A 23,924-nucleotide genomic window follows, 5' to 3' on the forward strand; every position below is an offset into this window, starting at 1 on the left:
ATGACATCAGCAAACCCCTTATCATCGGAAGCCTATTGTTCATGCCAGATCGAAACTGGGAAACATCAAAAGAACCCCTTCTATCCAGAGGACCACCTGGGGGTTTCAAAGGAAGCTCAGGTATAAAAGCCAAAGTCAAGCCAGAACTCTCTCTCTCTTCCTGCTCTTCCTGCTCTGCTGGACAGCTCGTGGGCCTGCATCGACTTAGCTGTGAGTATCCTGGTGACCTGGTGATCTTCCCGAAATAGGATAGAGGTCGAGGGGGAGTAAAATTGTGTTAAAAGTAAGTTTTACGACGTGCCCGATAGTCTTCTGTCCATAGTCTTAGTTTAAAGCATAAGTTTAGCCACGCATTATATAGTGTTGGTGAGATTCAATTTCTCATTGTTTAATAAAGCCTGTAATTTAGACTTGCTTTGAGTCTATCTTGGTTTCTGTTTTCTCTCATCAGCACACTCTGGTCAATTCAACCTTTTTATCATATCCCACCATAATTCCGAGGTCTAGAACCTAGGGGAATCCCTTTTGTGGAGTAAAGGGAAACGCAAAACCCCTACAGTGGGCAAAAACATGAGAGATTATAATGTGGCTAAATGTGGTTATCCACTTTGACAGCCAAACTAGGAAGGTAAATTATTATCTGAATTGCAAGAGATTTAATCACAATTTACTTGGTGTCTCCTGTCACAGATACTTCATAATGGGTATTGACAGCTTTCTAGGTCATGTCCACCATCATGACAACAGGAGGTGCTTAGACAATTGTGGTTCCTGATCTCTCCTCTTCTCTACCATGTCTACCTCCAAACATCTAAAACCTCCAAACTTATTGCTACCATTGGATGTAGTCAATGATATGCTGGTATGGCTTGAATCAGCTCTAGTTAACTTCAGATAGTTAATGACTCTCAAAATTGTATCCCTAACAACCATGTGTTTGTGATAATAAAGCACTAGCACAATTTTTTAATGCAGGTTAGTGTAGTCTATGGGTTCATTTTTGTAAAGAGCTCAAACTCACACAGGTTGAAGCACAAGCATCTTTATTGTTCAGGTCATCAACTACTAAGCAGGACATCACACGTTCACACTGCTACTCATACTGGTAGACAGTGGTAGGATCTTGCACTATCAATGTTATAATTAGGTGGGGTTATAATTACTAAGCATTCTAATCGGCTAACATGCTATAGCCAATCTACATCTCCTCTTCTATAAATGAAAAGTATATAAAGCTTTACCACCACATTGAGTAAATAAACTGTTACATGCAAATCGCCACATCTAATAATAATGGGGTTAAACATAATCGCCATATCTAACAGGTGGCTTGCTAACCCGCCCGGTCCTCATACGGTAAGGAGCTGCCTCATCAACCTTTTCCTCCGAAAAGTTGAGGGCACATTTCGGTGAGCCCAAAGGGCTGTGGGGATATACCGTGGGGGAAGACTGTCACGGGGACACCGGTGAATCGGTTACAAAAGGGAAGGGGGAACAGACCGATGCGGGGAGTGGACGGGGCTAGCAGCTGCAGGTACTGGAGCGGCTGGAACAGCGATCACTTTAAAGTTGAGTGGGGGTGCGTCAGGATCCTGAAGCGCTGGGCGCCATTCCTTCACTGGAAGGAGGTGTTGACTGTTTTGTCTGTAGATGGTACCACCAACATGGACCAGGTAGGAACGTGGTTCCTTCGCGGGGCCATGGATGAACCCCAGTTTGGTATGTCCTTTGTCTGTCTGTAGTCAGACCACTTGGCCTTGGATGAGTGGCTTAAGTGGTTTGCTGGTTTTATCATAAGTACGTTTCTGTTCGTCTCGATTGGACTGCACGTACTTTTGAACTACAGCAGGGCTGAAAACCTTGGGCTTTAAGTGATCCTGTGTCACGGGCAGCAGAGGTCGCGTTCGGCGGGACATCAAGCGCTGGGCCGGAGAGCCTAAAACATTGTCTCTCGCAATATTTCTCTAGTTCAACAGTTCTACAAGTTCAATAGTTCAAGTCCAAACTAAGTTCAAGTCTTAACTAATTCAATATATCTCCTCAGTACATCTAATACATGAAGCCAATTTTAAAATATCTTTAAAATATCTTTAAAATAAGTAACATATCTAAATCGGATTGAAATCTGGGATTTCAGCAGTTTTTTGAGAGGTATGTGAAAAGTTACAAATGATTGCGAGATAATTTGAATGTAAAAGTTTTTTTGAATATTCCAAAAATGTATTTCAATTTTGAAAATATTTCTGATATTTCCACTACCTTCACGGTTTATCATCACCATTGTTAAGACATAGTGCCTTAAAGATTGCTAACGCAACTGCAACATGCATTAACTCAGCAGTAATATGGTGTAATGTTGAGAAGTAAGGAATTATTGCAAATAAAGTTAAATCTGATCCTACCTGCAAAGGACATGGCAAACCAGAAACATGTTTAAACCGTGCAGACTGTGAAAGTCAGGGTACTGATGAAGACTTTAACACTATGTTTGAAACAGGCAGGCAGCTGAGGAAAGAACAAGTACATTAAATCTATGTGGAACTTACTGAGGAAATATTGGACTCAAAACAAGTTGAGTCACAACACCGATTAAAAGATAGACAAAAAGTGTTTGAAATATCCAAAGGACAGCTTCATTAAAGCAAAACACATTTGTAATAGAATATAAAACAATTAGTGAGTCTTGGAAAGGGCAAACAAGAATCCTGAAGGAATAGTTATACCTACAAATGAAGAACATGGTCAGCCTTGAATACAAGATTGCAGTGGTATGATTAAAATAGCTCAGGAGACTGCTCGTTACACTGTAAGATTAAGGAGACAGAGAATAACCAGGAGGAAAATAACTCATGTCAATAGGGCTACAACAGGAGGAAAATAATTCCTACAGAAAGACTCTTACAGATGGACTGTCAGCACGCAACAAAAGCTTTTCACTGTACCTTAATACACGTGACAATAAACTAAACTAAACCAAACCATTCATCGCTTTGGAATCGATGAAATTCTACAGAAGACAAATATTTTATTTAAACCTACAACATTTAAAAAAATGAAAGACTTGCATTCAATATCATTTTTTTAATGATCTCAGGATTTCACAGGGTAATGAAATACTTTTGCACTAAAAAGTGACTTTTATAACAACGTTTACTGAAACTGGTGGGGAAAACTGTAGTCAATCTTGGTCTGATGTCGGTACAAAAGGATTCACACAAAAGATTTTTACTTCCATTGTAAGAGACAAATCTAATTCTGAGGTGAATGGCTGTCAGTTAATTGAATTGTAGCAAAATCATATTCCAGCAACAATGATGTGTAAAGCACTATAATAACTGGTGGGTGTGATTTAATGTCAGGCAGGATAGGGACAAAAATGTTTTCTTTGAAAATGAATGCTGATTTATTTGCATGACAAATGATTGCTTATCAATTCCCCAATCATATTTGAATTAGTGACACGTTTGACAAGCATTTGGGATTATTTGAAATATGCCTATTGTCAATTTGCGTAGTGCACGGGTGGCACGGTGGCGCATCGGTAGAGTTGCTGCCTTCCAGCGCTTACAGCGCCAGAGACCCAGGTTCGATCCTGGCTATGGATGCCTGTCTGAAATGAGTTTGTACGTCCGAGAACATCGGTTTCCCCCCACACTCCAAAGATGTACAGGTTTGTTGGTTAATTGGCTGGTTAATCGATTTGGAATTACAATGTATGTAAAAATTGTCCCAAGTGTAGGGCAGTTGGCAGACTAGTTTTCAGGCATCTGAGAAAATGTGGCATATTCATGAGGATTCTTTTGAACTTCTACAAATGCGCTTTTAAATGCACCTCAGCCTGGTGTGGCAACTGCTCTGTTCTTGACCGCCTGAACATGCAAATACCCAGACCATCATGGGCTCGTCACTTCCTTCCATTCAGTCCATCTTCATGTGTGTTGCAGCAGGAAGTATCATTAAGGATGACTGTCAACCCAGCCATTCCTTCTTCTCTCCTTTGCCTCCTGTGTGAAGATATGGAAGCTTGAAAGCTTTGACATCCAGATTGAAGAACAACTTCTTCGCCACTGCTTTGTGACTCCTGAAACATTCGCCTCTTTCACAACACATTCCTGGAGGTGCTGCCACATATACTCCCACTCTTAATTCTACCTCATTCAATTATTTGGCAATTGTACTTAAATATTATTTTGCTATACTTGGATTTTGCATTACATTCTTGCACCTTTCTGCAGTTTCGCACGTTGTTTTATTTATTATTGTATTTATATTGTTTACTCGATCAGCTTCATGGAATCAATGAATTTCATTGCATACTAATGTGTATGGCCATAAACTAATCAAAATCTTAATAAACCTCTGAGAATTATTCCTTTTAAAACGTGCTTGCCTCTATCTCATTCTTTGTTGTGCACTTATAACCTCATGTCTTGATGTTCTAATTAACATATTACGATGATCATTTGTCATTACATTCTCAAACACTAAACTAAAAAGTAATTATTGCATTTATCTGTGTCAATGAATATGGTGTCAACATCATTACTTTCTGTTAATAAGAATGACTCAACACTCTTGCCATCAATCTGGTAAATTTATGCTGTATGCAATCAACTATAGGTGTTAAGTGCAATCAACCAAGGTGGGTATATAAAGTAGAGAAACTGATGCGTTTATTGAATGAGGGTTATATTTCATTGACAAAGACTGGCCAAGATCTGTTCCCATTTCTATTAAAAAAAACACAATAAATTTACACTGAATGTGGGGGAGTCTAGGACTAGAGGTCATAGCCTCAGAATAAAAGGACATTGGTTTCAGTAGGAGATCAGGATGAACTCATTTAGTCAGAGGGTGGTGAATCTATGGAATTCTTGGCCACAGAAGGCTGTGGAGGCCAAGTCAGTGGATATTTTTAAGGCAGAGATAAATACATTCTTAATTATTACAGGTATCAGGGGTTATGGTGAGAATGGGGTTAGGAGGGAGAGATAGATCAGCCATGATTGAATGGTGGAGTAGACTTGATGGGCCAAATGGTCTCATTCTGCTCCTATCACTTATGACCTTATGACTTTGCCGAGCATATATTTATTATTTCGTCCAGCTTTTGTACTCGTTAACCTACAATATTTTTGTAATGGTACTGCATCCCCTCTACGAATGGAAAATTAATTGCAGATTGGCAAAATACTTTACTGATCGTTAATGTTCTCTCCATAGATGTAATTGATTTCCTCCCTGTGTCTCACAACATGGATCTCCATTCCCATACTTCTGCTTCCATCTTTGGAACGTTGCAGTATTCCAAATAAGCATTACCTTCAGGAAGAATGTGTCACCTTTTCCCTGAACAACCTTCAACTTTCCTTCAACTTTATGTTCTGAACAATTGCTTTGGAACTTTAAGTACCAAGCTATCCTCACATCAGTCTGAAGAAGGGTCTCGACCCGAAACGTCACCCATTCCTTCTCTCCAGAGATGCTGCCTGTCCCGCTGTTACTCCAGCATTTTGTGCCTACCTGCCCACTATCTTGTGGTGTGACATACACAACTTCTACTTCATCTGCTCCAACTTGGATTGGTTCTTTACTTATTTCTTATGCTCTCCCGCCAAATTACTTTGAAGCTCCTTTTATCTCTGGACACCATTTTCGCAGACTGAGATTTTGTCTGTATTTCAAAGGACAGCTTTTCATATTTTGCCAATTTAAAAAACATTTCAGTTAAATAACTTTCAAAAAGTAATTATTCCACAATATTACTTCAATCAAAATCACAAGAGATACAGGTTAACTGTGTATGTATAACTGTTTATAGCCCTAGCTGTGCCTGCCTCTTTGTAGGGCACGTCGAACAATCACTGTTCCAGGCGTACACTGGCTCCATCCCCGAACTCTACCTCCACTACATTGACGACTGCATTGGTGTTACCTCCTGCACCCATGCAGAACTCACTGACTTCATCCACTTCACCACTAATTTCAATCCGGCACTCAAATTCACCTGGATCATTTCCAACATCTCCCTACCGTTTCTAGATCTCACCGTCTCCATCACATGAAACAGACTATTGAGCGACATCTGCTACAAACCCACTGACTCCCATAGCTATCTTGACGACACTTCTTCCCACCTTGCTTGCTGTAAAGGCGCTATCCCCTACTCCCAATTCCTCCGTTTACGTCGGACCTGCGCTCAGGATGAGGTGTTCCATACTAGGGCATCGGAGATGTCCTCATTCTTTAGGAAACGGGGGTTCCCCTCTTCCATTATAGATGAGGCTCTCACTAGGGTCTCCTCTATATCCCACAGCTCTGCTCTTATGCCCCCTCCCCCTATTTGTAACAAGGACAGAGTCCCCCTTGTCCTCACCTACCACCCCATCAGCCGTTGCATACAACATATAAACCTCCGCATTTTCATCACCTCCAACAGGATCCCACTACGGGCCACCCCTTTCTGCATTCTGCATAGACCATTCCCTCCGTAACTCCCTGGTCAATTTTTCCCTTCCCACCCAAACCACTCCCTCCCCGGGTACTTTCCCCTGCAACCACAGGAGATGCAACATTTGTCCCTTAACCTCCCCCCTTGACTCCATCCATGGACCCATTCAGTATTTCCAGGTGAGGCAGGGGCTCACTTGCACCTTCTCCAACTCATCTACTGCATCCGCTGTTCAAGGTGTCAATTTCTCTACATTGACGAGACCAAAGGTTCAAAGGTTCAGATTTATTTACCAGTGAAATGTAATTGACCATGCGGCGTTACAATTAAAAAAGGACATAATACACAACATAATTCAACACAGACATCCACAACAGTATTCTTCACTGTGGTGGAAGGGAATACAGTTCAGAGAGTCCTCCTCCTCCTCCTCCCTTGATCACCTTTGGTCGGGGGCCCTGACCCTCCATAGTCGCCGCTACAGACTGCCCGATGTTCAAGCCCTCTGGTCAGGATGGTCGGAACGCCAACGTCGGGACAGGTCGAGCACACCCCGTGGCCCGGAGCTCCTAAATCGGCCACCTCCTTACCGGAGACCGCGGCTTCAAGATGTTCAAGATGTCTTCTCCGGTGACCCCCGGCGAGGGATCACCCGCTCCACGATGGAAGGTCCGATCCGCACCTGCCGCCAGAAGCTCCACAGACTGAGGCTCCAAGATGTTGTAGGCCCCTGGCAAGGGATCGCCCCGCTCCGAGATGTTCAAGTCCCCACTGCGCCACCGCTGAACGTCTGGGCCCAACTCCGGTGAAAGACCGCACCAAACCAGCTGTAAGGAGAGGGGCGAAGAAGCGACAAGGAAGAAAGTCGCATCTCCGTCGAGGTAGGTGCCTGAAAAACGTTTTCCCCGTATTCCCCCCCCCCCCCCCCCCCCCCCCCCCACCCCCCAAACACCCCCCACGCAAGGTTATACAGAGAAACACTAAAACATACTTTTGGACATACTAAAAAAAACAAAAAAAGCCAAAAGAACTAATCCGCTGCAGGCGAGGCAGCCGACTCGCAGCGCCACCGAAACCAACAAGAGGGGGGAGGGATTATAAACCCGGAAGTGTGGGTGTGGCTCAGTCTCTGCATGAGGGGGGAGGGACAGGTCATGACCCTGTCTGAGCTGTGAATCAACTGAACACACTGAATGTCTACCGAACTGTGAGTGTGGTGTTTTGTGTGATTTTATGGTGGTTTCACCCTGCTTGAAATTGTATGAAACTGCATTTGAATGTGGTGGCCTTGCACCCTGCATGAAATGGTATGAAACTGCATTAAAATGTGGTGGCCTTGCACCCTGCTGAAAGTGGTATGAAACTGCACTTGAATTTGGTGGCCTTGCACCCTGCTGAAAGTGGTGTGAAACTGCACTTGAATTTGGTGGCCTTAGATTCTGCTTGAAGTGGTATGAAACTGCACTTGAATTTGGTAGCCTTGCACCCTGCTTGAAGTGGTATGAAACTGCACTTGAATTCGGTGGCCTTGCACCCTGCTTGAAGTGGTCGGAGACTGCACTTCAATTCGGTGGCCTTGCACGCTGCTTGAAGTGGTAGAAAACTGTGATTGAATTTGGTGGCCTTGCACCCTGCTTGAAATGGAATTTCAAGGAATAGCCGTGAGTCAACTGCCAGCCCACCAGCCGTGAGTGAGCTGCGAGCACATCAGGCTTGAGGGACAGAGCTGCCACCACAAGAATCCATTCGGCCAACAATGTCCATGCTAGCCCTCTGGAGACAAGTCCCTTCAGCCCACAACACCCATACCAGCAATCCGGAAAGCCCCCCCCCCCCCCCCCCCCCCCCCCCCCCCCCCCCCCCACCACCCCCCCCCCCCCCCCACCAACATTGGAATTGATGGAGAGGTGGAATATTGCGTTGGGGGACCAGCCCTCCCGTGTGAACATGGGACCCAATGGGTGCCACATATAAGTAAAATGTTATTTATATCTGCAGGAAGGAACGAATGGTTACAATGAACTTCACAACATGAGCATGGAGCACCATTGGAAGATATTTAGCCCATGGTTTTTTCTTTAATTAAGCGTTTCTTGTCTCACTAATGCTGTAAAGTTTTATAAAGCAGCTCATCATGTATAATGCTTCAACATTTCTCAAAGACATTTTTAAACATTTACTCAACGAGTCCTAAATGGGTTACAAATTGTGAGTGAAACAAAAAGAGTGATTTGTGAATAATTATCTCTCATGTACAGTGTTAACCTCAAATCCATACAGTTTATAGATGAGGACGAGGAGAGGTTCGTAATGACTAAATATGAATGCAAGGTTGGTGTGACTGATCATTAAGTAACATTTCTTTCTCGAAGGTTTGGTATTGATAGAAAGTGGTTCTTCTGTGAGAGCGTAGACAGTCAGTTTTTAGACTAAAGTGCTTGAAAATTTCATTGATGACAAATTTTGGGTGATGATGAAAAGCAGTACCCAATATGTTCAATGTTCTATGTTGATTGATATCTTTGTTGATATTATTTGTGTGAGTATGGTGCTGGGGAAACAAGTAAATGCAACATTTCTTACCAGAAAATATACATATTATGTTGCTAAATGGTGCCAAGAAAACGTGAGAATGAGAACAAAATTGCTCTACTCTGCATAAAATTTGATTTTCAACTTTGCGATGTAATTTCATCTGCCAGCAAACGTCCAGATCCAGGTATTTAGCTACAGAGAATTACCCACTACATACGCAGTATTGAATGCGACCAGAATAACTTGCAGTTGTAGGTAATTCAGTTGGAACTCAATCTAAAGGGAACTGTGGATGGTCATCAAGGAAAAGAGTTTATCCTTTCATCTTTCCACTGCTTTGGCAGTGTCAGCCTCTAATCTCTGTATCCTACTCTGAGATCTGAGAATCAATGAACTATTGCTCATCCTAAACCTGTGAAATATTATTAGAAAGCCTTATGAGCAGCCATTTAGCAACCTAAACCACATCAGCATCCTATGCACACTCCAGGCTCCCAATCCTAGCAATAACCAGTCTGCATTTAGATTCCCTGAAGACTAACAGGGCAGATGATCCCCTTGAGCCTGCTCTGCTACTCAGTAGTATGAAGGCTGATCTAATCACTGACCATAAATCCACGCTCTTGCCCGATCCCCGTAATGAGGTCACACAGACAGGAGATTAAAAGTGAAATCATGAAAGTGAAAGTGATGGTAAACACAAACTGCTGGAGTAACTCAGCAGGACAAGCAGCATCTCTGGAGAGAAGGAATGGGTGATGTTTCAGGATGAGACCCCTCTTCAGACCCTGCATCAGTCTTAAGACGGGTCTCGACCCAAAATGTCACCCATTCCTTCTCTCCAGAGATGCTGCTTGCCCCGCTGAGTTACTCCAGCATTTTGTGTCTACCTTCAATTTAAACCAACATTGGCAGTTCTTTCCTACACAAAGTGATAGTGATACTTGGTTTGAATCTGTGGGGTCAGAGAATGAAGTATTCCATTGAAAGTTGGTCTGCAGGTGATTTTTATGTGAATGCATGGGTGTGCTCAAAATTCCTTGGCGAAAATGCAACATTTCCGATTATCATGTGAGTTACGGCAAAATTTTATCTCTTTTTACAGTTTATCCATATTCTCCAGAGATACCGCCTGACCTGCTGAGTTCCTCCAGCCCATCTTATCTTTTTTTTTTGAAAACCAGCAACTGCAGTTCCTTGTGCTCTGCTGTGAAATCTCCTCAAGGTATGCCTGCATTGAAGTCCTCAGTATAAAGAAGGGTCCCAACCCAAAATGTCACCTATCCATGTCTCCAGAGATGCTGTGAGACCCATTGAGTACTCCAGCAATTTGTGTCTTTTCATGTGAATAATGATCTTTTAATATGAAGGAACGGCTATTCATATTCTCATAGATCTCTTTATTATGTAGATATCAATACAATATGATGGACCAAACAGCATGGAAACTGGTTTTAACAAGATATTCTGTCTAATAGTTACCCCAATGTTCATGGAAGTATCCCTGCTATTAAATTGTCCATGGCAGCCCAATTAGATCATGCTATAGACAGCATATCCAGACATAGACTTCCTCCTATCGGGAGCTATATGATAGTCTTCACCTTTCGATGTAATTTCAACTTGCTGTGATGCTTTCTCTTCGACTCATCCTAATTGTTCTCCTGTTTGCTATTGGGTTGTACTGGCTTCTTTTCCAAGTGCATTGTCTCATGCATGAGCTGAGCTCTCCAGCACAGATGATGTTGTGGCCAAATCATTAAATGACGTGAGAAAATGGATGGCTATGTTCATTTACTCAATTAATAACTAACCTATGACCATGTACCTTCCGATGTATTTACATCCAGTGCACAAAGAATGTGAGTACAAATCTGCAATGCTATGAAACATTTTATCAGGGAACTTAATGGGGAGGCACAGTAGTGCTACGGTAGAGGTGCTGCCTTACCGTGCCAAAGACCTGAATTCAATCCTGACTGTGGGTCTTGTCTGTACAGTTTGTACGTGCATTTCGACCGCTGTGATCTAATTTAAAGGGATTTGGATCAAACCAATATGTTTGCACAGATCTACCACACTGATGGAATACTTTCCATACATGTGCATGAGTATGGACATGTCCTATCTAACTACCCATCCAGTGTGAATCATACAAAACATTTGAGTGTATTATTTGGAGAAGAAAATGGAAGCAAGTCAACATCCACAGCACTGATAAAACAGATGCTAATCTGCTTAATTTCACAGCAATACGCTAATATGTTGCAATGCTCTGAAGTAAAGGTTTGTTTGGATATTAAATTAATTAGCAACATTCCACAGAAACGAACGTGAAATATTTACTTTCAAATAAAGGCCTTTACCTCAATGTAATATATTTTATGCAGCTATGACTCAAAAACTCACTCAGCCAAATCACAATCATTTTAGAAGGATGATTACTTTTAGTAAACTTCATAGATCAGTTACAGCCATACATTGTTGAAATTCCAATAGTAATTGTTGAACCAAGGGAATAAAAAAATTAAATAGAGCACAACTAACATTTTAATGCGGAAGCTTACTTTCAGTGACAATGTAGAGGAAAGCACGACCTCATGGAACCAAAATATTCAATGATGTTGACATTTTGAGGAAGGCATTTGGTGCATCCTTAATGGAAAATCAAATTTGCCCTACAATGTTCGATCTGTTTTTGTCACTTCTGAAACTGCTTTAACGAATGCACAGAATTGCTTTTCAAATTAAATTCATTGTTATCCATAAGTAGATGCATGTGATTATTCCAATGGGATTAAGGGATGAGTGAAAATGGATTAATTCTTTTTACCAGTGTGGAACATAATGCAGTTAAATTAAGTATTTTCTGCAAAATTGCAGCAAGATGTTTCTAAAATGAGTCGATGATCTGATAAAAAATGTATTTCTACCAAAGAATAGAAACAAAATAATCAGGTGGTCAAACAAGCAAGAAAGTCAAGACAATGTATAAATTAGTCATAGATTCTGTCTTTATTGTCATACATTTTTATGACGGTCAAATTGTGCAGCAATAATGGAAGCAAGTTTTTTGTAAGTGTAACACTTGAGGATATCTTTAGAGGCAAACAGGTGGTTTGTGATGTCAAAGGTGATCACTGCATTGTAGTTGAGATACATTCTGATAAAAATGTACAAGTCCTCATGCAGATACATTTTCCTCATCCAGATATATCCTATCACCCTTTATTCCTTGAATTGTGCACTCTACATTCGATTATGTGAAACCTGGACTGGTCTTTGGGATGAGACTGCAAGTAAGTTAACTCATCAAAAGGTTTACGCAATGTTAAAAACATTAGTGGGGGAATGGTTCCAGTGCACATTGGGACAAGGACTGTTTGCCATAAGCAACAAAAAGGCAGATATGGTGCGGCCCATGTTTGCTGATGATTGCACAACCTTCAATTCCATTCACGTGCTCAACAAGTAAATCAGACAATGCAAAATATAAGCAACGCTAAGGAAAAAGGTTGGTCATTGGCAAATTACTTCTTTATCAAGAAAATACCAGGCTTTGACAGCCTGTAACTAGAGAGAATCTAACCATGTACTTCAGACCTTTGTTCAAGAAGGAACTGCAGATGCTGGAAAATTGAAGGTAGACACAATTGCTGGAGAAACTCAACGGGTGCGGCAGCATCTATGGAGCGAAGGAAATAGGCAATGTGTCGGGCCGAAACCCTTCTTCAGACAGACTTCAGTCTGAAGAAGGATTTCGACCCGAAACATTGCATATTTCCTTTGCTCCATAGATGCTGCCGCACCCGCTGAGTTTCTCCAGCAATTTTGTCTACTTCAGATCTTTCCTACACATAGGATATGCAGGATTTAATTTGTCCCACAGCAAACATTACATTACAAACAACTACAAAATGCTTCGTGTCCAAGACCATTCAAGCTAGGCACAGTCTTTCGGGATCAGATAGAAAAGAGATTCATTTATTCATCCAAGAACATAGGAATTCTGTAGTCCGCACTTTCAGGAATAAACATTCGATAGGTCCACGGCTGCCCATTTTAAAGAGTTTTGAACTACGTTTATAATTTAGATTTTGAGCTCCATGGCTGATTTGTCTTTGTTTTGAATAAGATGAAATTGGGAGATTTCCAAAATCATCTCACTTGAGCACACGGAGAGAAGGAAATATTTGCTCATTGTTCGTATCGATGGAAATAACTATCAGTGGGATTTTTACCATGTGCCACTTTGTCATGTAGATATCACAACTCTAAAAAACTGGCACAGAATCTGTTATTGATTTAAATTCACTGAATAAATTCTACATTTAAAGCTTGCAATAGCTTACCATTAATCATTTTTTATATATTTTCACTGCAATACACTAAAAGCCTACCTATTTTTCTATTGTATACTGTCCAATGAGTTGTACAGATATTTACTAATAAATCATCCTAATCAAGTATATTAGGGGTACATCATGGCCATTCCATTTAGTCAACAAATATATCAATTTCAAAATTATTTTGCACATACATTTTCATTCAAGAAATCAATACAAATGTAAGAAAATAACAGAATTTCTCCATTAAATTGGATATAATGTCATGAAAAAGAGATTAGATTACCGCAGTGATACATTTTAGTATTAAACATTGACAGAGATGACGGGTGAAAAGATGCCAAATAATTAATGAGGTACATTAGCACTCCAATTTTCTTAATACTTTCTTTTTCAATTAGGTTATTCAGCCTCCTAAAAAATGTTACTTATATCTGCAGGAAAGAACGAACGGTTACAATGAACTTCACAACATGAGCATGGAGCACCATTGAAAGATATTTAGCCCATGGTTTTTTCTGTAATTAAGCGTTTCTTGTCTCACTAATGCGGTAAAGTATTATAAAGCAGCTCATCATGTATAATGCTTCAACATTTCTCAAAGACATTTTTAAACATTTACTCAACGAGTCCTAAATGGGTTACAAATTGTGAGTGAAACAAAAAGAGTGATTTTGTGAATAATTATCTCTCATGTATAGTGTTAACCTCAAATCCATACAGTTTATAGATGAGGACGTGGAAAGGTTCGTAATGACTAAATATGAATGCAAGGTTGGTGTGACTGATCATTAAGTAACATTTCTTTCTCGAAGGTTTGGTATTGATAGAAAGTGGTTCTTCTGTGAGAGCGTAGACAGTCAGTTTTTAGACTAAAGTGCTTGAAAATTTCATTGATGACAAATTTTAGGTGATGCTGAAAAGCAGTACCAAATATGTTCGATGTTCTATGTTGATTGGTATCACTGTTGATATTACTTGCGTGAGTATGGTGCTGGGGAAACAAGTAAATGCAACATTTTTATCAGAAAATATCTATATAACTAAAAGTCTCATCTTGACCAATAGACTATAGACAATAGACAATAAATGCAGGAGTAGGCCATTCGGCCCTTTGAGCCATTCAATGTGATCATGGCTGATCATCCCCAATCAGTACCCCGTTCCTGCCTTCTCCCAGTATCCCCTGACTCCGCTATTTTTAAGAGCCCTATCTAGCTCCCTCTTGAAAGCATCCAGAGAATCCTGAGGCAGAGAATTCCACAGACTCACCATTCTCTGTGAGAAAAAGTGTTTCCTCGTCACTTTTCTAAATGACTTACTCCTGATTCTTAAACTGTAGTTCTGGACTCCCCCAACATCGGGAACATGTTTCCTGCCTCTAGCGTGTCCAAACCCTTAACAATCTTATATGTTTCAAAGAGATATCCTCTCATCCTTCTAAATTCCTTCTAAACATCCTTCTGCTCCATTCTCTCAGCATATGTCAGTCCCACCATCCCGGGAATTAACCTTGTAAACCTACGCTACACTCCCTCAATAGCAAAAATGTCCTTCCTCAAATTAGGGGACCAAAACTGCACACAATAGGGTGGTCTCACTAGGACTCTGTACAACTGCAGAAGGACCTCTTTGCTCCTATATTTGATTCCTCTTGTTATAAAGGCCAACATGCCATTCGCTTTCTTAACTGCCTGCTGTACCTGCATGCTTACTTTCATAGACTGATGAACAAGGACCCCCAGATCCTGTTGTATTTCCCCTTCTCCCAACTTGACGGCATTTAGATAGTAATCTGCCTTCCTGTTTTTGCTACCAAAGTGGATAACCTCACATTTGTGGTTTGCGGACGACACAACCCTGATTGGTCTGATCCAGGATGGGGAGGAATCTGCCTACAGACAGGAAGTGTCACAGCTGACGTCCTAGTGCCGTAGCAACAACCTGGAGCTCAATGCCCTTAAGACATTGGAATTGATTCTAGACTTTAGGAGTGCTCCCCCTCCCCTCACCCCTTTCACCATCAACAACACCACAGTCACATCTGTAGAGTCTTTTAAGTTCCTGGAACCATCATCTCCAAGGAACTTAAGTGGGGGGCTACCATCGAATGCACAGTCAAAAAGGCACAACAGAGGATGTACTTCCTGTGGCAGCTGAGGAAGCACAATCTGCCACAGGTAATGAAGGTACAATTCTACAAGAGTCAGTTCTCACCTTCTCCATCATGGTCTGGTTTGGCTCAGCCACCAAGTACGACACCTGGAGGCTGCAGCGAATTGTCCGATTAGCAGAGAAGATTATTGGCTGCAACCTATCCTCCATTGATGAACCGGAAAGGGCCAGGAAGCAAGCGGGCAAGATCATCTCTGATCCCTCTCACCCTGCCCACAAACTCTTTGAATCACTTCCCTCTGGAATGCAACTCCAGATAGTCAAAGCTGCCACAGCCAGACATAAAAACAGTTTTTATCCACGAGTAGTTGCTCTGCTCAACAGCAAAAAATCTGTAGCCTCCCTTTGATCTGGTATTTTGTTGGTTCACATACTTCATCAATGGTGTTTTATCATTAATGTCTTATTATTATTAATGTTTAGTGTTTTCTGAGTCATTCGTAACTGTCACTGTATGTCATGTTGTTACCTGTGGGCGGAGCACCAAGGCAAATTCCTTGTATAACCATATAACCATATAACAATTACAGCACGGAAACAGGCCATCTCGGCCCTACAAGTCCGTGCCAAACAACTTTTTTCCCTTAGTCCCACCTGCCTGCACTCATACCATAACCCTCCATTCCCTTCTCATCCATATGCCTATCCAATTTATTTTTAAATGATACCAACGAACCTGCCTCCACCACTTCCACTGTAAGCTCATTCCACACCGCTACCACTCTCTGAGTAAAGAAGTTCCCCCTCATGTTACCCCTAAACTTCAGTCCCTTAATTCTGAAGTCATGTCCTCTTGTTTGAATCTTCCCTTTTCTCAAAGGGAAAAGCTGATCCACATCAACTCTGTCTATCCCTCTCATCATTTTAAAGACCTCTATCAAGTCCCCCCTTAACCTTCTGCGCTCCAGAGAATAAAGACCTAACTTATTCAACCTATCTCTGTAACTTAGTTGTTGAAACCCAGGCAACATTCTTGTAAATCTCCTCTGTACTCTCTATTTTGTTGACATCCTTCCTATAATTGGGCAACTAAAATTGTACACCATACTCCAGATTTGGTCTCACCAATGCATTGTACAATTTTAACATTACATCCCAGCTTCTATACTCAATGCTCTGATTTATAAAGGCTAGCATACCAAAAGCTTTCTTTACCACCCTATCTATATGAGATTCCACCTTCAAGGAACTATGCACGGTTATTCCCAGATCCCTCTGTTCAACTGTATTCTTCAATTCCCTACCATTTACCATGTACGTCCTATTTTGATTTGTCCTGCCAAGGTGTAGCACCTCACATTTATCAGCATTAAACTCCATCTGCCATCTTTCAGCCCATTCTTCCAAATGGCCTAAATCACTCTGTAGACTTTGGAAATCCTCTTCATTATCCACAACACCCCTTATCTTGGTATCATCTGCATACTTACTAATCCAATTTACCACACCTTCATCCAGATCATTGATGTACATGACAAACAACAAAGGACCCAACACCGATCCCTGAGGCACCCCACTAGTCACCTGCCTCCAACCCGACAAACAACCATCCACCATTACCCTCTGGCTTCTCCCATTCAGCCACTGTTGAATCCATCTTGCTACTCCTGCATTTATACCCAACAGTTGAACCTTCTTAACCAACCTTCCATGAGGAACCTTGTCAAAGGCCTTACTAAAGTCCATATAGACAACATCCACTGCTTTACCCTCGTCAATTTCCTTAGTAACCTCTTCAAAAAATTCAAGAAGATTAGTCAAACATGACCTTCCAGGCACAAATCCATGCTGACTGTTCCTAATCAGACCCTGTTTATCCAGATGATTATATATATTATCTCTAAGTATCTTTTCCATTAATTTGCCCACCACTGAAGTCAAACTAACAGGCCTATAATTGCTAGGTTTACTCTTAGAACCCTTTTTAAACAATGGAACAACATGCGCAGTACGCCAATCCTCGGGGACTATTCCCGTTTCTAATGACACTTGAAATATTTCTGTCATAGCCCCGGCTATTTCTACACTAACTTCCCTCAATGTCCTAGGGAATATCCTGTCAGTGCCTGGAGACTTATCCACTTTTATATTTTTCAAAAGTGTCAGTACTTCTTTTACTTTGAAACTCATAGTATCCATAGCTACTCTACTAGTTTCCCTTACCTCACATAATTCAATATCCTTCTCCTTGGTGAATACCGAAGAAAAGAAATTGTTCAATATCTCCCCCATCTCTTTTGGCTCTGCAGATAGCTGTCCACTCTGTCTCTCCAATGGACCAATTTTATCCCTTGTATGTGAATACTTGGCCAATAAACTTGCTTACTTAGTTTATCCACATTAAACTTCTTCTGCCATGCATCTGCCCCCAATATGAGTCTGCAATGCACTTGTAATAAATGATATGTTAACCCTTAATGACAATGCAATGAGTTGTTTGGCAATTTGGTGGTGTGCACTCTGCTTAAAATGCTATGAAATTGAATTTGGTGGCCTGCACTCTGCTTGAAATGCTATGAAATTGAATTTGGTGTACTGCATTCTGCTTGAAATGCTATGAAATTGAACTTGGTGGCCTTCACTCTGCTTGAAATGTTATGCAATTGAATGTGGTGGCCTGCACTCTGCTTGAAATGATATGAAATTGAATTTTGTGGCCTGCACACTGCTGGAAATGGTATGAAATTGAATTTGGTGGCCTGCACTCTGCTTGAAATGGTATGAAATTGTATTTGGTGGCCTGTACTCTGCTTGAAATGCTATGAAATTGAATTTGGTGGCCTGCACCAAATTTCAAGGAATATCCGCGAGTGAACTGCCAGCCCACCAGCCCTAAGTGACTGATCTGCCAGCTCACCAGCCCTGACTGACTGAGCTGCCAGCTCACCAGCCTTGAGTGACTGAGCTGCCAGCCCACCAGCCCTGCATGACTGAGCTGCCAGTCCACCAGCCCTGAGTGACTGAGCTGCCAGCCCACCAGGCCTGAGTGACTTAGCCGCCAGCCTATCAGGCCTGAGTGACTGAGCTGCCAGCTCACCAGGCCTGAGTGACTGAGTTGCCAGACCAAGAATCCATTCGGCCTACAATGTGCATACTAGCCCTCTGGAAACCAGTCCCTTCGGCCCACAACGCCCATTCTAACACTCCAGAACGCCCCCCTCCCCACTGGCCACCAAGATTGGAATTGGTGGAGAGGTGGAATATTGCGTTGAGGGACCAGCCCTCCCGTGTGAACATGGGACCCAACGTGTCCCACTTAGTCTGGTACATATTATATTGCTAAATGGTGCCAAGGAAACAAAGAGTGAGAACAAAATTAACATAATTTTCAACTTTGTGATGTAATTTTATTTGCCAGCAAAGGCCCAGATCCAGGTATTTCGCTACAGAGAATTATCCACTACATACGCAATATTGAAAGGGACCATAATAACTTGCAGTTTTGTAGGTAATTCAGGTGGAACACAATCTCAAGAGAACTGTGGTGAGCATTTAAATGAAAAGTGTTCATCCTTTCATCTTTTCAATGCTTTGGCAGTGTCACCCTCTAATCTCTGCATCCTACTCAGACTGCATGGTAACGATATTTTGTTCAAACTTGTTTTTAATTGACAAACAAAGAAATTCATTTCAATTCAATTCAAATTCCAATAGTAATGATCTATTGAACCAAGGAATAAGAAAATTAAATTTAGCACAGCCAACCTTTCAAAGAGGAGGCTTACTTTCAGTGACAATATCGAGGAAAACATGACCTCATGGAACCAAAATATTCAATGATGTTGACATTTTGAGAAAGGCATTTGGTGCATCCTTAATGGAAATCAAATTTGCCCTACAATGTTCGATCTGTTTTTGCCACTTCCGAAACTGCTATAACGAATGCACAGAATTGCTTTTCAAATTAAACTCATTGTTATCACTAAGTAGATGCATGTGATTATTCCAATGGGATTAAGGGATTAGTGATAATGGATTTTATTTTTTAAACCAGTGTGGAACATAATGCAATTAAATAAAATACTTTCTGCACAATTGCAGCTAAATGTTTCTAAAATGACTTGAATTTCTCTGATAAAGGAAGTGATAAAAAATGTATTATACCAAAGAATAGAAACAAAATAATCAGGTTGTCAAAGAAGGAAAGAAGTGAAACGCAAGAAAGTCAAGACAATGTGTAAATTAGTCATAGACTCTGTCTTCATTGTCATTCATTGATTTGTCTATATAATGGGCAAATTGTGCAGCAATATTGGAAGTAAGTTTTTGTAAGTGTAACAGTTGAGGATATCTTTAGAGGCAAACAGGCGGTTTGTGATATCAAAGGTGATGCAGCCCTGTATTGTAGTCGTGATACATTCTGATAAAAATGTACAGTTCCTCATGTAGTCCAGATATATCCTATCACCATTTATTCATTCAATTGTGCCCTCTTCATTTGATTACTTGAAGCCTGGACTAGTCTTTGGGCTGAGACTGCAAGTAAGTTAACAAATCACAAGGATTATGCGATGTTAAAAACATCTAGTCACAAAATGGTTCGGTGATAATCTGAACACTGAGACCACCCTTTTGTCAGAGAGTAATTCATCTGTGGAACTCATTGTCACAGAGGGTTGTGGAGGCCAAGTCAGTAGATATTTTTAAGGCAGAGATAGACAAATTCTTGATTAGAACGGTTGTCAAGGATTATGAGGAGATGGCGGGAAAATGGGATTATGAAGCAGAGATCAGCCATGATTGAATGCGCCGAATGGCCTAATTCTACGCCTATAACGTGAAATTGTGAACTGAACTATTGCTTTTAGAATATAGAGGCAGGAATGTCCAAGCCAGTCCATCGCCTGCTGAACCTTTGATATGATCAAAGCATACTGTATGTACCCAGTTCCCATTCCCCATAATGGAGTGGCACGGTGGCACAGCGGTAGAGTTGCTGCCTTACAGCGCTTGCAGTGCCAGAGACCCAGGTTCTATCCCAACTACGGGGTGCTGTCTGTATGGAGTTTGTTTGTTCTTCCTCTGTTGGCTGTTCTCTGAGATCTTTGGTTTCCTCCCGCACTCCAAAGACGTACAGTTTGGAGATTAATTGGCTTGGGTTTGTATACTTGGTATAAGTGTTAATTGTCCCTAGTGTGTGTAGGCTTGTGTTAACATGCGGGGATCGCTGGTCGGTGCAGACTCGGTGGGCCAAATAGCCTGTTTCCGCGCTGTATCTTTAAACTAAACTGAAATATTTATAATAGTCTACCCTCCACAACCTAAAAAGTCAGATAATTCCACACATTCACTACACTCTACAACAAGAATTTCCTATGGATCTCACTTTTAACTTGTTTTTGATTCATTTTAATTCTTAATTCAGATCATATTCCAAATCCAGTTATGGTTGGTTCCTGACAACTCATTAAACACTCTGCTTGCTTGGTCCAGAGTGCACGGATCAAGAGTGCAAGTGGGATATGTGCCCAGAGCCAGGGCGCAGAGCCCATGTACATTTCATAAATTCATAAGGTCATGTTCTGGGCCATTCAGACCATCAAGATAACTCTGCCATACAATCATGGCTGATTTATCTCAATCCCATTCTCCTGCCTTCACCCCATAACACCTGCCATCCTTACTAATCCACTCCCTTCAAAACTCATTGGGCCAACTGGAAAATTATGTTTCTAGATAACGTCAAAAACTTATAAGATTGATTCATGATTAGAAACATAGAAACATAGAAAATAGGTGCAGGAGTAGGCCATTCGGCCCTCGAGCCTGCACCGCCATTCAATATGATCATGGCTGATCATCCAACTCAGTATCCTGTACCTGCCTTCTCTCCATACCCCCTGATCCCTTTAGCCACAAGGGCCACATCTAACTCCCTCTTAAATATAGCCAATGAACTGGCCTCAATTACCTTCTGTGGCAGAGAGTTCCAGAGATTCACCACTCTCTGTGTGAAAAATGTTTTTCTCATCTCGGTCCTAAAGGATTTCCCCTCTATCCTCAAAATGTGACCCCTTGTCCTGGACTTCCCCAACATCGGGAACAATCTTCCTGCATCTAGCCTGTCCAACCCCTTAAGAATTTTGTACGTTTCTATAAGATCCCCCCTCAATCTCCTAAATTCTAGCGAGTACAAGCCGAGTCTATCCAGCCTTTCTTCATATGAAAGTCCTGACATCCCAGGAATCAGTCTGGTGAGCCTTCTCTGTACTCCCTCTATGGCAAGAATGTCTTTCCTCAGATTTGGAGACCAAAACTGTACGCAATACTCCAGGTGTGGTCTCACCAAGACCCTGTACAATTGCAGTCGAACCTCCCTGCTCCTTTTGCTATGAATGCTAACATACCATTCGCTTTCTTCACTGCCTGCTGCATCTGCATGCCTACTTTCAATGACTGGTGTACCATGACACCCAGGTCTCTCCCCTTTTCCTAATTGGCCACCATTTAGATAAAAGCCTACTTTCCTGTTTTTGCCACCAAAGTGGATAACCTCACATTTATCCACATTATACTGCATCTGCCATGCATTTGACCACTCACCCACCCTATCCAAGTCACCTTGCAGTCTCCTAGCATCCTCCTCACAGCTAACACTGCCCCCCAGCTTCGTGTCATCCGCAAAACTGGAGATGTTGCATTCAATTCCCTCGTCCAAATCATTAATATATATTGTAAATAGCTGGGGTCCCAGCACTGAGCCTTGCAGTACCCCACTAATCACTGCCTGCCATTCTGAAAAGGACCCGTTTACTCCTACTCTTTGCTTCCTGTTTGCCAGCCAGTTCTCTATCCAATACTTTAAGTTTGTATACTATTTTCTTATGTGTGATCCTGTCGAAAACCTTCTGAAAGTCAAGATATATCACATCCACTGGTTCTCCCTTATCCACTCTACTAGTTACATCCTCAAAACATTCTATAAGATTCGTCAGACATGATTTACCTTTCGTAAATCCATGCTGACTTTTTCCAATGATTTCACCACTTTCCAAATGTGCTGTTATCCCATCTTTAATAAATGACTCTAGCAGTTTCCCCACTACCGATGTTAGACTAACTGGTCTGTAATTCCCCATTTCTCTCTCCCTCCCTTTTAAAAAAGTGGGGTTACATTAGCTACCCTCTAATCCTCAGGAACTACTCCAGCATCTAAAGAGTTTTGAAAAATTATCACTAATGTATCCACTATTTCTGGGGCTACTACCTTAAGTACTCTGGGATGCAGCCTATCTGGCCCTGGGGATTTATCGGCCTTTAATCCATTCAATTTACCTAACACCACTTCCCGGCTAACCTGAATTTCACTCAGTTCCTCCATCTCATTTGACCCCTGCTATTTCCGGCAGATTATTTATGTCTTCCTTAGTGAAGATGGAACCAAAGTAGTTATTCAATTGGTCTGCCATGTCCTTGTTCCCCATGATCAATTCACCTGTTTCTGACTGCAAGGGACCTACATTTGTTTTAACTAATCTCTTTCTCTTCACATACCTATAAAAATTTTGCAGTCAGTTTTTATGTTCCCTGCCAGTTTTCTTTCATAATCTATTTTCCCTTTCCTAATTAAGCTTTTTGTCCTCCTCCGCTGGACTCTGAATTTCTCCCAGTCCTCTGGTAGGCTGCTTTTTCTGGCTAATTTGTACGCTTCATCTTTTGTTTTGATACTATCCCTGATTTCCCTTGTTATCCACGGATGCATTACCTTCCCTGATTTATTCTGTTGCCAAACTGGGATGAACAATTGTTGTAGTTCATCCATGCAGTCTTTAAATGCCTTCCATTGCATATCCACCGTCAACCCTTTAAGAATCAATTGCCAGTCAATCTTGGCCAATTCACGTCTCATACCCTCAAAGTTACCTTTCTTTAAGTTCAGGACCCTTGTTTCTGAATTAACAATATCACTCTCCATCCTAATGAAGAACTCAACCATATTATGGTCACTCTTGCCCAAGGAGGCACGCACAACAAGACTGCTAACTAACCCTTCCTCATTACTCAATACCCAGTCTAGAATAGCCTGCTCTCTCGTTGGTTCCTCTACATGTTGGTTTAGAATAACTATCCCGCATACATTCCAAGCATTCCTCTTTCTCAGCACCCCTGCCAATTTGATTCACCCAATCTATATGTAGATTGAAGTCACCCATTATAACTGTTTCACCTTTGTTCCGCACTCTCCTGAAGTCCAGACACAGGGCATTCACCTCCGATGATACAGTGGCCTACATGAAGACCAGATACGACCTTGGTAAGGCCATCAGAAAGGCCAAAAGGGACTTCTGCTCCAAACTGGAGGACGAGACAGATGTTCGGCAGCTGTGGCAGGGTCTGAATGCAATCACCTCCTCCAAGGCAAAACCAGGAGGCAGCTCGAATGCCGGTGTAACATCACTCCCTGACGAGCTCAATGC

This window comes from Amblyraja radiata, chromosome 15 (genome assembly GCF_010909765.2).
Source record: "Amblyraja radiata isolate CabotCenter1 chromosome 15, sAmbRad1.1.pri, whole genome shotgun sequence".
NCBI classification, from domain to species: Eukaryota; Metazoa; Chordata; class Chondrichthyes; order Rajiformes; family Rajidae; genus Amblyraja; species Amblyraja radiata.